At 34.4% G+C, this 12,751-nt stretch overlaps 1 long non-coding RNA gene across 2 annotated transcripts in view; it reads left to right on the top strand.

The window, feature by feature from the left end:
- Window positions 1-12,751, top strand: part of LOC137489291 (uncharacterized) — a 49,682-nt gene that overhangs the window by 16,679 nt on the left and 20,252 nt on the right. For both annotated transcript variants that reach the window (XR_011008698.2, XR_012399621.1), the window contains one exon: window positions 1,204-1,421. This is a non-coding gene — a long non-coding RNA (uncharacterized lncRNA). The remainder of the gene's footprint in view (window positions 1-1,203; window positions 1,422-12,751) is intronic.

Below are 12,751 nucleotides of genomic sequence, written 5' to 3' on the forward strand. Positions count from 1 at the left end.
TTTCAACGCAGTTTGTGAATGTTCGTTGGAGCGATGGATTTGGTAAACAGAAAATCAACAAATTGTTTGTAACGACGGAACTTGCGATCGATGGTATTGGGAAATGCACCCCAGATCTACAACTTGCAACACAAGATTTTAAACTTTAATTAGTAAGTGCAATCCCCATTTTTACATAAAATCTGTGAAATATTGGCAAACATATATCAATAAATCTGAATAAAAGCAATGTAAATGTGGCTTACGTCTGTGTGTGGAGTGAAGTGATGCCATGCTGCTTTTCAGTGTGGTGTATTTTATTTTTCAAATTACAACATTTCTAGCCTTACTGCCATTTGATTGGATGACAATCGTCCACTCTCAGTGACTGCAGGCTTTAAATTAGATGAAATGCTCAGGAATAACAAAAAACATGGGCTGACATGTGATGTCCATTGTGACGGACACAGGGTCCGAAGGGGTTAACAGAAAAATTGTATTTTATTTACACATTTCAACTGGTTTCTTTCATCCTTACCATGATGACAATACATAATATTTTATTAGGTATTTTTTAAGATACTAGTATTGAGCCTAAAGTGACATTTAAAGGATTTAAAAGGTTCATTAGGCAAGTGAGGGTAATTAAGCAAGTCATTGTATAACAGTGGTTTGCTTTGTAGACAATTAGAAAAAAATGCTTAAAAGGGCAAATAATATTGACTTTAAAATGTTTATTATTATTATTATTATTATTATTATTATTATTAAAAACTGCTTTTATTCTATAAAATATATATATTGTAGGAAATTGTCTGTTAAACATCATTGGGGAAATATTTAAAAAAGAAAAGAAATTCGCTTGAGGGCTAATCATTTTGAAATGTAGTTGACATGTGGATGCAATGTAACTTAAATTCAACAAAAATAAAGAATTCAACAAAAATGAATATAAATTAATCAAAATAAAGTGTGCCTATTATTTTAATAAATATATCTGTTTAATAAATCTTTTTTGTTTAAATGCACCAAATATACTACCCATATTTATTAGAAATGGATAAAAATATTAATTTTCAGAATGGGGTGTTCTCATTTATGTTGAGCACTGTATGAAGGTGTTTTGTGTTTGCATATTTAAAGAGTTTTTGCTATTTTAGTATTTCAACACAACATAAAGTTGTATACATTTTTTTTTTTTTTTTGCTTTCTCTTATATTGCAGTTCTCCAGTCAGAGGTGACAAACAGGTTGAGTGCTAATGAAAGTGAACATCTCCCACTGCTATCAGGACATCCCTGTGAGCCTCGTCCCTCCTGGAGGACACGACTCATTCATCTGATAAAATATAAAGCTTTTTTTGACCTGTTCCTCGCCTGCTGCTTCATCAACTTCGTGAAACATCACAGAAGTGTTTCACTCCCCAAACAAACACTCTCCCAGGTAAGATTCTTACAGATTTATTACTGATCTTATATATTTAAAGTGTTTCTTACAAAGTACAATCTATTTTGTTTAAGGAGGTGAAACAGTTTTAATGTAGGCTGTATTGCAGTTTTCATAAATATTGTAAAATCGTGTTTTATTCCATGACAACAAAAAGCTATTCATTTTTAGTAGGTCAACTAAATATTTGATGAGCCTTTTTATTTTTCTGTTCACTTACTAAGTTTGAAATTCTTACAACCTGTTGCAACCATACAACCCTGTTGTCTGTCTATCTATCTACACTGTAAACCCTCAAGTAAAGTTGACTGAACATAACTTTACATTTACCATTTTGGTCCTATAACTTAAAAATAGTTAAAAGAGTTAATTTAACTTACCGTGAAAATACATAAACTTAAGATTTCAAGTGTAGTGAGCTCAAAATCATAATTAATTCTGTGAAAATAGGTCATTTTCACAAATGTAGTCTTGACTGTAAAATTCTAACATGTGCATCCTTTTAGGTGCAAGGTTTTTTTTTATTAAAAAGAAAAACAAATACCTTCAGGTACAATTATTCATCATAATGTGAATAAATGGCAACTTTTTAATATATTTTCTTAACTTAAAAAAAATCATAGTATATTATTACACACACATGCATATATATATATATATATATATATATATATATATATATATATATATATATATATATATATATATATATATATATATATATATATATATATATTCATTCATTCATTCATTCATTTTCTTGTCGGCTTAGTCCCTTTATTAATCCGGGGTAGCCACAGCAGAATGAGCCGCCAACTTATACATACATACATACAGTACATACATACATACATGTACATATACATATACACACACACACTAGTACAAAGTACTAAGTTTGGTGAACTGAGCAATTTAAGTATAGTCTACAAAAGCGGCAAGTTAAACAAACTTATATATCTTTCTTTCTGTCTGTCTGTCTGTCTGTCTGTCTGTCCGTCCCATTATTTAATTGTTTTGCCAATAATATATAACAACATTGTATGAACATAAACATTTTGAAAAATCGTCACACAGTACACACAATACACACACACACACACAGTCCAATCTTCCGCAGCCCGCTATCGACTACTTGACCAACTGATCAATCCCCCACCCACACCCTTAACTAAACCCAATTAATAGTGTTTTTAAAAGCACAAATTGACCCATCCACCACCTTCTCTAAACTCAACCGATAGTGTTTTCAAAAGCAATTCAGAAAAAGAAAAGCCTTCATGGCTGCCTGATTTTTGTCACATTTTTAGATCTTACTATGTTCTCGCCCTGTTATTTACATATTTATTTTTTGCCTTTTGTTTTTGTCTCACCTGCTTTCCTAATCCGTTCTTTGGCAGGACTCGAACCCCGTCATCGTGGTCAATACCACTCTGCGTCTCAAGTCCGCCGACGTACACGGTGAGCCACTGGGCATCCTGTTATAAGCAAAAAAGCTGTCCATATGGAAGTAAGCAGTCAGCTGGTAGCGCAAAAAGAAACAGAAGCCATCTGTGGCATCATGTCGCCCCGTAGCATTTGTTTTAAAAATGAAATGCAGCCACACATAGCTCTGGCTACATAATTTGTGCTCTCCAGAAATGTATAAAGTGGTACGTAATCACAGTGAGTCTGTGTTGCAGTTTTACCAGGGATGATAATTAAAATTTCTCACAACACTATTTACATTTGCTCAACAGTTAATGCATTTCTCAAAACAATTAGTAAAAACTGCAAAACCTAGCTGATAACCTACAAAAACGTGTGACTTGCTCAAAATGCATAGCTCATTCCTCAAAAGCAAGTATTCATGTTAATCAAAGTGTCAGTGTCATCAAGATGAAAAGTCCTGACACCATTGTTTATGAACAAGATAGTCAAATGGCTTTGTCATGTTTTCATTGTGACAGTTTACTCTGTACAATTTTTCCAACGCAAAAAAGTCAGATTTTTGTGACACTTCCTGAAAATGCTCAAGGCAGCGCTATATACTATTGGCACAGCCATTTGAAAACTACAGCAAAGTTAGACATCACTGCATTTTGTGAGGTATCTGAGTACAAGACACTGAATATGTATGTTTCACATTTTTACTCCATTTGCTGTTTGCAATTCTAATTTATTGACAGCATTGTGCAAAAGAATAAACACACACCTATTTACAGCAAACATAAACTTCCTTTGGGTACAGCTGTGCACAACTAAAAACAATACTGCAGTACATATTGGAACTGAACCTACAACATACAGAGGTATAAAAATCATTAATGTAATTGTTCAGTTTAGAAGACATTTTCAGGGAAAAAAAATATTTTAATATTTTTTATAAAATTTGCTTGATAGATTTTGACAACTAGTTCACCATATTTTTATGTAAAGACTCTCAAGTAATGAAATGAGGACTATTAGTTTTATAAGGGGTGACTATGCAGCATTCACAAGTTTAGTTCATTTTGACAGACATGGCATAAGCAAATGATAATGTTTTAAACAGCAGAGAGTTGTATGAAAGCAGTTGATGAATGTCCAGAAGCATCTGCAATTTGTTGGAAGGAATGAGAAACTGCTTCTATGATGTGCACAAGTGACTAATTGTTTTGAGAAATGCATGAACTGTTGTGCAAATATAAATAGTGTTCTGACAAATGCACTAAAGTCACTGAGAAAAACTATTATCATTTAATCCAGGGGTGTCCAAACTTTTTTGTATGAAGGGCCAAAAATCAAAAATCATTGAGAGATGACTATAACTATTGCAATAAAAACTTAAACAATCACATTTATAACACAGTGGAGTTCAATGCTGAATACACCAGTCAAGCAGAATCTGTATTTGCCTTAATTTGCTCAAAGTCCTCTATCTGTTGGGGGATAGTATGAATTGACACTGTTTAAATTGAAAAGTTTAATTTCAGCTTTTTTTAAACTTAACATTAAAACAAACAAATAAAATGTTACAATAAATTTGAAATGACAATCTCTAAACCATCCCCATCGTTCTCCCTCTCTTCTCAGATGGGATGGCAGGCCAAATAAAATATTACCTTGGGCCAACTTTGGCTCGCAGGCTCTAGTTTGGGCATCTCAGGTCTAATCAATGTCATAAGCTAATTAGTGTTGCCAGAGCCGGAGTGGGACTCTTTTTCAGCCCTGGAGTTTCAAGCCTTAGACCGGCCCACCTCAGTTCACCACTGACTATATTAAAATAAGGTCATTTTCAATTCAATTTCTAATTACACTATCACGTCTTTTTTTGAGAAAACAGCTGTTTTAGAACTTCAAATGTTCAACAACCCTTACAGTATTATATGTCTTAACAATAAAAATGAAAAAATAAAAATTATCCCTCAGACGAGGTCCGAACCTGGGTTAGTGGCATCATAACCTAACGTGCTAACCACTATACAACAACAGCTGTACATTGAATAGTGGCTTATCTAGTTATATCATCATTAACCTGCAGGCTGCATCTTGTTCACGAGGCTACGAGAAAATAGATAAAAAGAGTAGAGCTGCGGTAAAATAATGAATAAGAAGGCTGTGTTCAAGTAAATAAATAAATTATTTTTAAAAAGTGTGACTGCTGAGAGCAACAGATTCTGGAGCTAGGAACACCGGCCCTTGCGGCCAAAAAACAGACCGGCCCACCGGGAATTCTCCCGGTCCTCCCGATTAGCCAATCCGGGCCTGAGCGTTGCTAGGACACCATAACCATCTGGCTCAAAAAAAAAAAAAAAGAAATCCTATACAACAGAATTCAAATCACATGCTACACGTCTATGTTATCTGAGCACAACTGTCACTCAAGATAAATGGGAATACCAATACTTACAGTATCTTTCCATTATAGTTTTCATAAGTTATCGCAACAGCGCATTAGCTTCTAATAACATTGTTTCTTCAAAGACCCAGAGGAACATTCTTCCCAGCGCTAAACGCGGCAGGAGCCCTACAGGTGAGATTTCAGATGGAAGTCTACCTGAGGTCAATCATTTGAAGCACGCCATGACCAAATTAAATCCTGAGGGAAGAGTAATTGGGTTACGCCAGGCCGCGGCGCAGTGCCAGGATATATCATTTCCCTGGAAACGTGTTAGTCCACCATATTGGCAGATCGCAGAATTAATCCCTTCTTTCTTCTTAATCCCTTTCCTTATCATAAGATTATGAAAATCCTGATCCCCCTTTCTCCCAGATATTAAACTGCATCCATAATACAACTCCAGGCTTAAAGAAATCAATGGCCGCTCTCTCTCGTCCGGTACTTGTGGCTCAAGAGCACTTTGTTTTTTTGAGTTTTCCCTCAGTAATTTGTCATTCCGCGCCTCGTTCTGCCGGCCGAGACATGAATAATGTGTGAGGGGCCGTCCGACGTTGGCATTCTGAGTGCGCCAATCTGCTCAAACAGACACAAATTGGAAAATGGCTCCAGTCGAATTTTCATTCATTCGAGGGCTGAGCCACTGGCAGGGTTATTTCCTTACCTCAGGTGCCGACACTCACTCCTTGCTGACACCCGACTGCATGTGTGTGTGTGTGTGTGTGTGTGTGTATGTGTGTGTGGTCTTTTTTTGCTGTACATGACACCTGATATTGCACCCAAGCTCATTTTCTCTTTTCATCCTTTTGTGTTGAGAGAGGGGGGCTCTGTCCGTCCTCCCCTGACCTGGCTGACCTCTGCTCAGGTATTCACGTGTGTCTCTGAGCGGGGCGGGAAAAAAAAAAATCTTGCCCAATATGCCATGAATCACAATGGAGCAGAGGCAATCTGAGAGAGATTCAGTTCCGAGGGGGTATGAGAAATGAAAATGCGCCAGATGTATATATTCACATGTATAATATATCACCCCGCGTGCCTTGAACCAAGCCCTGGGCGACTCTCAATAGTTTATGTATTTTACATTGTAATTTCAGTTCAGAGGCTTTAGGATACGTTAAATGATATAGTGGCTTTAAGGTGGTGGGTTTACATTTTTAGCTGTTAAATACTGTTTCTTCTATATACATGCTCAGCTTACATGTTTTTGAAACTGCAAAAACATTCTTAAACATATGTTTGACGACAGTTTTGAGGTAAAATAATGCTATGAGGCTGTATAGCAACAATGTTTGTCTGTTTTGAGGCTGTATAGCAACAATGTTTGTCTGTTTTGACACTAATGATATGTATTATTAACTATTTTTTTAAACAACACAAAATAAAGACCATAAAACAATGTTTTTGGAATTTAATACATTTGACTTACCTGTTAATCTTCATATAGAAAATGTTTTCAAAATGGTCGGTGTGGTCGAGTTTAATTTCTGAGAAGCACGGTTCCACAGACAATAGAAAAGCAATGCAAAATCAAGATAAAACTCTACAGAGATGGGAAGTAACGCAATAATTTTTCTGGGATCAATACTTTACTTCATATTTATTTTTCTAACAATTTTTGCTTTTAGTATCTCTCTCAAAAAGTAAAAAAAAAAACACTGGTTTTTACACAAATATTTGTACTTTTTACTCCTTACATTTTTAAATTGAGCTCGTTACTTTCATTTAATGTGTTTTGTGGTGCAATCTATATTATTTCTTGTCATTGCGCAATTTGAACGCCTTTTTGATTCAGTCAATCTATTCTTTGTCATTGTGTGCTGCAGTACGCAGCTTTTTCAACCTCTAATCACGCACCGTAGGCTTGTTTATTTGGTAACATTTTTTATTTGGATTGTCTATTTGAGTATTAGTAGACTGCCTGCGTAATATCTGTTGATACTGCAGCTGAACAGACATATAACTGACTAAAAGAAACTTAGCAAGTACATATCAACTTACACTAACCATAACCCCAACCTGAGAGTTTACTTATAATCTAATGAGAATTAGTTGGCCTGTAGATGCAATGTAACTTAAATTCCACAAATGGACTGTCAAAATAAAGTGTGACCGTTTATTTAAGCTTACCATGGGAACGGCTAATGAAAATGAGACAGTCAAAGTCTGGATGTAAACATGACTGATGTCATATTTATGCCTTTGGAGCAAATGTATTAATCCATGTTATGTTGATAAGTACAAAAGAAAACTGACCCCCCTACAAAAAGCTACGTTTTAACCAATTAAGTCTGTTTCTGAACAAAGCAAAGAATTTACAAGTCTGAAAAAAGACAAAAAAACTGATAAATTTAAAATATTCTTGCTATTTTAATACTAATGATCAAGACTGTCAGTATTCTCACAGTTATTTCTAAAGCTTAAATTGAATTTGCTCTTGCTCTTGCTCAGCTGTTGTTCTTAAAAGCCGTAAAGGTGATGATACCAGGGCAACTATTTGAGCAGTGTTGTTCAATATTGTAGAGTAAAGACGCAGTGGTGTAGTGGGTAGCGATGTTGCCTCACAGCAAGCAGGTCGCTGGTTCGAGCCTCGATTGGGTCAGTCGTCATTTCTGTTTGGAGTTTGCATGTTCTCCCTGCATTCGCGTGGGTTTCTCCAGGTGCTCCGATTCCTCCTACAAAGACATGTCCAAAGATATGTTCTATAGGTGAATCAGATAAGCTAAAATTGTCTATAGTGTATGTGTGAGAATAAGTGTACATGGATGTTTCCCAGTGATGGGTTGCAGTTGAAAGGGCTTTCGCTGTGTAGAACATACGCTGGATAAGTTGGTGGTTAATTCCTCTGAGGCGACCCCAGATTAATAAAGGGACTAAGCCAAAAATAAAATGAATGAATGAATGAATGAATGAATGATGTTACTTACTACTTTGCTGCTTAAAATTGGCAACAATTAAAAAGAAAAAATATATAAGCTATTTTTTATAGATGTATATATCATGTGTTTGTAGTTACCCCCATAAACTAAAACAGGTAATAGTAATGAATACTTTTTACTTAAGTACTTATTTCAGGCTGTACTTTTTAAATTTTACTCAAGAAGAAAAGTGTTGTCAGTGTTTTATCTATTACTTGAGTCCTTTAAACATGAGTATCTGTACCTCTACTTAAGTAAAGGATGTGTGTACTTTTGCATCTCTGGGTCTCAGTGATCTTTTCTCCTGCATTTGCATTTCAAAGCATGATTGGTTGAGTTTACTGAAGGCTTTAGGTCAGTCATTTGCTAGGAGAGCTGTACAACAAACCCTGCATTCTCATGGACGTGTACTTGAAATGTAAAACAAAACGTATCTCAAGTAAAGGTTTTCAGATTCGCAAAAATTCAGTCATCGCCATCTAGTCACAAAAATGTAGCCCAAGGCACAAATTTCCAGTTAGCCTGGGCTGATTTTTCTGGTAGTTTAGGTGTATTAAGCTGCAGTCATACTGGGCTTTTCCTCCTATAGACTTCCATTCATACGCACGCGAATGTGTCAGACCAGAAACGCAGGGTCATGCATTAAGTTCAAGCTTGGTGAAATCTGACCTGTGAAATCACATCACTTGACTGTGTGAGACCAAACGAGGATCAAAAAATGGCCTCTCTGGACAGAAATTTAAAACATGGAGCAATCGCTCTCTTTTTTAATGCCAAATAATCTTTATTCCCGCCCCTTTTCCAGGGCCGCACGACAGAATTTTGCATTATCAAACTTTAGTGTGACCGCAGCTTTAGGATGTGATGTGTGCAAGATTTGATTTCACATTAAAAAGTTGCTTGAGCAACACCATGAGGGGTGTGGCTTTATATTAATTTGACCAATAGTTGAATTTGGACTATTTTTCAAATATTTCTTCACATTCTAGTCATTATGTTTGCTGTTTGTCTATGATCTCTATACACAAGCGAGTGCATGTGTTTCTTAAATAGACAGTGCCAATAAGAACAATTAAGGACCACCATTTTTAAACAAAAATAGGTGTACAGGTGTGTTCATGTGCATCGAGTTTCTGACAATAACTGTTCTGGCATGCGTTTTACAGTGCTTTAAGTAGTTTTAGTAAGAACATAGTTTCTGTGTGAAACAGATTCTTTTGACAATGTTACTTGGCCAATGAGTTGGTGGAATTATATGTTGATTTGACCAATAGTAGATGTTCATGAAAACATGATTGAACACAGTCAATATATGACAGCCATGCAATTTCGGAATTCCCTGATTAATTAATATTAATAATAAATTAATATTTATTTATTTATTTATTTATTTATTTATTTATTTATTTATTTTTTATTTTTATTTTTATTTTTATTTTTTTAGCTACAGTGCCAATTGGGAAAAAAATAAGGGACAATTTCAGTAAAATGTAACTAATATTTGTTTTCTTTTTTTCTTCTTTCTATTTTACATGTCTGAACATTGTGGCAATACAGTGACATCATTTTTAATGTTATTTTTAGTGCATGTATAGCTTGGCATGCATAATACAGTGCTTTCATTTTCTCAGATTTGTGTTAAAGGAAATTGTTTTGACAGTGTTGCTGTCTATGCAGGAAAACTTTCAAAAATGCAAAGAAAAAGTATTTTCATTTACATCATGTAAATGTATACACAATGTACAGTAGGTCTAAAATAGTAGTCTTTTATGCTGCCTAAAGTTGTATTTATTTGATAAATAAATAATTAAAGGTAACACTTTATTTTGATAGTCTGAGTATTAGTAGACTATCTGCTTAATATCTGTTAATACTGCTCTTTCAACAGACATTTAACTGACAATAAGAAACTTTGCAAATATGTCAACCCAAAATAACCCTAACACCAACCTTACAGTCTACTTATAATCTAATGAGAATTAGTAGGCAGGTAGATGCAATGTAGCTTAAATTCAACAAACGAACCATCAAATTAAAGTGTCTCCAAATATAAAAATTAAATATTAAAATTTAATGTTGTAAAACGTTGTCTATTTCTATGAATTGAAATGTCATTTATTTTCTGTGAAGTAGACTTTTCAGCAGCATTAATCCAGTTTTCAGTGTCAGAAATCATTCTAATATGCAAGTATGCACACTTGAATATTGACTTTATGTCTAGTACTTTAATAATTAGATACATTTCTCCAATTACATCTCCACTCCATTCTTGTTTTATTTCTGTTGTTTGTGTTTCTTTCTCTGTACACACACTGCAATGTTGATTTTGGTATCAGAGCATTTATTCAATATTGCATGTACCTGGTTTTATGTTAAACCAAATTATGAAATAGTATTTTTTTTTTCTTCAGTGCCCTATTTTAAACTTGCTGACTTCAATCATTCTTTTAGCTTTCATTTATTACTGTTTGACTTAATTTATTAGGTTAAAGAAGGTATTAGAGGAACGAGTCCACGAGTTAAACAGTTGAGTTTTACCATTTTTAAATCCATTCAGCCAATCTCCAGGTCTGGTAGGAACACTTTTAGATTAGCTTAGCATAAATCATTGAATCAAATTAGACCATTAGCATCTCTCTCAAAAAGTATAAAACAATCAAACAAACAAAATAAAAATAAAAAAAAAACAATTTGACATTTTTATTTTAGCTTATTTTTATTTTTAATAGATGGAATGATTTTACACAGAGCCTAAAAATTGTACCAGCTACATAACAGTGAGGCATAATTGAAATGCATATTTGAAGTACAGCAGCAAACTTCCTTGATTATTATACTGAAATGAGAGTACACTTTCTAGACAAACTGACCAATAGAAAATAGTAACTTTTTATTTTCCACCAGTCTTAGTACATGATATAACAACAGAAGAGCTTTAAATAAGGAAGAAAAATTGAGCGAGATGACAATGGTTTAATCCGATTCAATGATTAATGCTAAGCTAAGCTAAAAGAGTTCCCTCTTTTAGGGAGATTGGTTAGATGAATAAAAAATATGGTAAAAATCAACTATGAAGGATGCCTTACCATTTTTACTATAGTTAGCTCTTCGCTTCTAAATTTTTTTTTTTTGGAGCTGATTAAATCTTTCACAGCCATAGAACGACAGGTCTTAACTGATATTGAGCCTCCTCGTATAAACGCAGCTTCATTAGCAGATTATTAGTCGCCCAAAATGTCATTTATTCTCTGAAGGCAGAATGACCTCTGGAATGGTCTCTCGTAATCCAGAGCAGCCCCTGACCATCCCGAAGACTCGTCATTAACCCCCGCTGTTGTAATTTCACCCCAGAGAATCCGTTGAAAGCACACACACTCAGTAGACGGCGGGACAGAGTGTGTTGAGAAGTGCATTATCTTGTCCAGTTGTTTTCTTTCTATTAAACCTCGTGGCGGAGTAGTTTGTGGTGTCAGATGAGGCGTGCAGATATCAGCCATCAAACACACACCATGATCAAAGCTGAGCTGAAGAGACAGATTACACACACACACACACACACACTGAGCAAAGGAGATTAATTCAAAAGTGAAAACTAATTCAAGCTCTGATTCGACTTTTAATTGGATCTTGAGACAATCCAATGCACAATTTTGACGCGCTTGCCCCTAAATCCGAACAATACACAAGCGTCACTGGTTTCAAACAAGCAATTCTGATTAATCCTGGAGGACTGTGCATTTAGGAGCATAATGTATTAATTTAGCATTGAGGTTTTAGTGATTTGTTATGAAGATTATTTACTTTTGAAGAAAACTTTGTTATTGTGTTTGTTTGGATGTCATGGATCTACAAATATAATCACCCCTAACATGATTTCATTAAATAGGACATGTCTCATGTCTCTCAAATGTCTCTGGGTTAACATCTATGTTGATCCTGGAACAACACTCGAAAAAGGCACTCGAAGAATGTGGGAAATTTAAAAAGCCTCCATTCACATGGCTAAACCCTTAAAAACCAACGCATTTCAAAAAGGAACTGCCTTCATCAGGGTAACGGTGATCAGGTGCGTCTAGAGTCTCTTTTGAGTAGTACGGTCACATGACTCATTTAAATATCTTAACATCACTCAAATAATATAACAAACAAGATCAACTATCATCATTAATTCAGTATAGATAGAGGGGATATATACATACACAGACATACACTTGCATATATATATATATATATATATATATATATATATATATATATATATATATATATATATATATATATATAYACACACACACACACACACACACACAYATATATATATATATATATATATATATATATATATATATACATATATATATACATACACACACACACAATTCAAAAAGGAACTGCACACACACACACACACACACACACATATATATATATATATATATATATATATATATATATATATATATATATATATACACATATCAGAGGTCGCATTAGACTTTCTCATTGTCCGTCATTTTGACGGAGAGGGTTGTAAAAATTCCTTCATAACCTTT

The sequence above is a fragment of the Danio rerio genome, chromosome 24 (genome assembly GCF_049306965.1).
Source record: "Danio rerio strain Tuebingen ecotype United States chromosome 24, GRCz12tu, whole genome shotgun sequence".
In the NCBI taxonomy this organism is placed as follows: Eukaryota; Metazoa; Chordata; class Actinopteri; order Cypriniformes; family Danionidae; genus Danio; species Danio rerio.